The sequence below is a fragment of the Pteropus alecto genome, unplaced genomic scaffold (genome assembly GCF_000325575.1).
Source record: "Pteropus alecto unplaced genomic scaffold, ASM32557v1 scaffold7, whole genome shotgun sequence".
Taxonomy (NCBI): Eukaryota; Metazoa; Chordata; class Mammalia; order Chiroptera; family Pteropodidae; genus Pteropus; species Pteropus alecto.
In genome coordinates this window covers 32585550-32589609 of record NW_006494614.1, presented here as the reverse complement: position 1 = coordinate 32589609, position 4060 = coordinate 32585550, and the positions used below count along the sequence as shown (strand labels likewise).

Genomic DNA, 4060 nt, shown 5'->3' with positions numbered 1-4060 from the left:
CTGTCTGTCTCTCTCACTGAAATTTATTTATTGATACATTATTCCCCTACCCTTAGTCCCCAAATGTATAACTGAAATATATTTGTGTCTTGCTCAGTACATTTCCAGCATGAATGCCCTGACATATTACTTTCCAAATAACTCTGCAATTCTTGATCACATGTGTTTGCATAGATAGTAGTAGAATCCTGCAAAATATTCTTTCTTTCCCACGCATGGCTGCATAGGAAGAAGAAGCCAGCAGGTGTCAGTCTCACCCAGTAGAAGAGCTGAGAACGGTTTCATTGCAGTTTTTCTTTAAGACAGTTTGCTTTTTTTGAATGAACTTTTGAAGAACCAAAGTTAGATTCTTGTTGTTTAAAGCAAACTTTGAATTGGTTTAAAGAGAAAGTAGATAATCTCAACCCCGTACCATCACACACCAAAAGTGGTATACTGATTGATTTCTTGTTAAAAATACAGCTATTGATTTGAGATATAATCTCATTATTGTCTAAGCATCTCAGCACCAATGAACAGATGTTTTAAATTTTATTTTTACTTGCAGGGTGATTGATTCATGATAGAGAATGGAGTTCCAATACGTTTTTTTTGACAATGTGCAACAGTAGCCTAGCACCTGGAATTTTGGAGTTAGTCATCAACACCCCAGCCACACACTCTCCGCATTTTTGGATGAGAAAACAGAGATTTAGAAAAGATTTGTTCAAAGACTCACAGCTGTGGGGAAGAGGATCTGAGTTAGGACTGAAATTAAGAGCCAAAGGAACTGAGTCCTCAATGAGCCTGAATGATAAAGCTGTGATTTGAGTCTAGAATTAGTGGTAACGCTGTTGACCTTGGAGTCCATGCTCTGTTCCTCTCAGTGTCTCTCCATGTTCAGATTGAGAGGGGAGAAGCAACATCAGACAGGAGTGGGTTGTCAAAGCCAGTGCCTGTTCACAAGTGATTATCTTCAGTGTAATCTCCATGGCAACGTAGCAAAGTGACTGCCCATGGCTGAATGATAAAGATGATTATGCTAGAGAAGGAAAGAAAATCCTAGGGACAGCCTGATTGAGGAGGGGTTGTTAGGCACATCAGCTCACAGCATTGCTTCTGCTGAGGCAGCCTCAGCAACTCTGTTTGACAGGGGCCTGTGGAGCTTGTTGTTTACATAATCAACCAGAAAGCACTTCTCCTTGTAGTTGGGAACTGACTAGCAAGCCAGAAATCACTCTGGTTCACTTTTCCTAGCTCCTGAAGGTGTCTGAAGATGAAAGACACTCTGCCAGCCAATCGCCGCTGTTAGCTATGAGGTTCATAGAACCAGCTCAAGCTGCAGAGCTTGAGGCTGAGGAACAGATGCTAAAGGTAGTTTTTTACTAGAGGAGAATGCTTGCCAACTTTGGCAGAGGAAAGTAGGCTTAACAAACATGGGGACAACTGAAGGCAGGCCTCCCTAAGAATGACTTTTCCTGTGTTTTTAAAAGTGACTTATGAAGGTTAAATATTTTTTTGTTTAAATATTTTTACTTAAATGGCATGTCTCTTTAAAGCAGAAGGTACGGGTGCCTTTCACAGAGGCAACTAGGTAGTACCCTGGTCTGGCCAGTTAGTGCTGGAGTGGTAGACATGGAGATGTGTTGCCTGGATCTTTCCTTGAGAAAGAACTTGCTGTGGAGAGTGCTGTCAGCAGACAGCCCATAGCTGACATATCCTTCTGGGTCTGCCTCAGCTGCAGAGAGTCGCATTGCCCATGTCTCCCTCTGCCCAGGCAGCCCACCTCCAGTGACTGAGATGGGAGAGGGATAAAAGCCTACCCAACTTTTTCCACCCAGTGTGGGCTACCGCTGATGGGCTCTACTCACCACAGCTCCCAGATGGGTTGGCCAAGGCTTGTTGGCTTGCATCAAAGTTCCTGTTTTCCTTTGCCCAATCCAATTTTGTCCCCTACCCTCCCTTCACAGGTACGGATCCCAAATCCATCCCAGCATTTGCTTTTAGGAAACCCAACCTGCAACAAGCAACCTATCTCTTCTGCTTGGAAAATTTTATGGCCCCATAAAAATAAATGCCTAAAAGCCTTTTGTGATCATTTAACTTTTCAATAATATTTATGTAAGAAAGGAAAGAATTATCTTTACACAGTCTCAGAAAGGAATCAAAATAGTTATCTGGTACTAATACTAAAAAAAATAGTCAGTTACTATAAATTGACTCTTGACATAGCCCACATAACCACTTTTTACAATGATAGGAGAAAGTTCTTGAATTTGATTTATGAGACCCCAAAAATCACACTTGGAAGGTTTTCATACCCAATTCCTTATTAAAAAATTGCCCCAATTTTTTTACATGTTTCTAGTTGTACTTTGTGGTTCTGTCAACTTTCCTAGTTAGTCTAAAAATACCAAAGCAGTGCCTTGCTCTTGTTGGGGGTGGAGTCAATGTCCGCCCTCCTGCAGAGGGGTTGAGGGAGCAGAGAGAAGAAGAATTGGGTGAGGAGGGTATCTCTAGGGCACCAGGCTCCATTCTATTGCCCTGGCAACATTGTTTCCAGAGATATCTTGATCTGTACTTGACCCTTGAATTACCTGACTGGGTAGTTTAGAGACTATTGGGTTGTGTCAGGAAAAGAAAAAATTGAAAGAGTAAGCACCTTGAAGGTGCTGCACAGGAAATGAGCCTGGGTAATGAGCAACTAATTCATGGTATGGGTAAATTTATTTCTGTGTTAATCACAAGCTAGATGTAACCTAAAAAGTAATAAACATGCCACAAACTGGGTTACATGAAATCCGAAAAATGTATAATTTGAAAAGTACAGAGATTTAAAGCAACAACCATGGAGATAATTTTTTTTTTTTTTAACACCTACAGCATCTGGTATTCCTAGGTGGTCTCCCATCTAAGTACTAACCAGCCCTTACCCTGCTTAGCTTCTGAAATCAGACAAGATTGAGCACATTCAGGGTGGCATGGCTGTAGACTAGAACTGTTTTTAATATGATACCAAGGGGTGATATCCTGGATCACACAGGGGCTGTATCTTGGTGTGTGTATGTTAGGGCTAAGATAACATCTTGTTCTTATCTATATTTCAGGAAGCATTCTTATTAGAACCATCTCCTAGAAGAAAGCAAGTTATATTAAAAATATTGAAATATGAGTCAGTTTTCAGTGTTGCAGAATAATGAAAAACCAAATATATGAATCTTGGAAAATTTAGTGAGAGCAGACACTTAAAAAAAGAAAGAAAGAAAACAGGTGACTAAGAAGAATGGGTTTTCATTTCTGGGGTTAAGCAATTTTCATAATAATATATGGATAGAGTTCTGTCACAAGAGTATGGTTTCGGTCTTACTCAGTAAGTCAAAGCTATTTTACTTTCTCTAAAATGATTCTCTTAAATTTCATCTAAGTAAAAGGAAAAGTTACAAACTTCTTAAAAACTAAAACTGCCCTTTTTCTCTGTGATGATTTAAAACGTTCAAAAATATTGTTTCACAGTGCAACTCATAGAATAGTCTCAGAACTGTGTGTTTTAAATTCTGATACATTTCCAGTATGTTTAACCCCCAAAGGGGTGTTATATGTTCAAACTAAGTGTCATTACTTTCTGCATGCCCAAATTGGCAGCACAAACATTTCATTTGTTGGACTTAAGGTTCTCATAGCATCTCCTAAACAAAATATAGTGGCTTTAAAATTAGTGGCTCTCACTATGTGTTGGCTGGGCTTCTTTGCTAGGTCCATATTATAAAAAATCAGAGAACATTCAGCCCCAGCTGGCCTGTCTAGAACAAATAACTCCCCCCACCACCCATCCCCTTTCTCATTTCACTCTCTGGCCTTTTCAAGGGTTTCAGCTAAGCACACTTATGGTTTCTTCCTTTATTTTTCCATTAATGTTTATCTTTGCTGGTCTTTCTTTCATCCTCTCATTTCTGGGTTTTATTTGTCTATTTGTATAAATACTCCTTTTTTTTTAATCTACTGGAAAAAATTCTACCATGCTGACTTAAAAAGTGCTAGTGGTATTTTTTAGAGGTCTTGATTGGACTTAATCCACATTTCA

The 4060-nt window shown here is 39.5% G+C and overlaps 1 pseudogene; it reads right to left on the bottom strand.

Moving 5' to 3' along the window:
- Positions 1 to 2853: 2853 nt before the first annotated feature.
- Positions 2854 to 2972, bottom strand: LOC112475046 (annotated as a pseudogene).
- Between the last annotated feature and the right edge of the window lie 1088 nt (positions 2973 to 4060).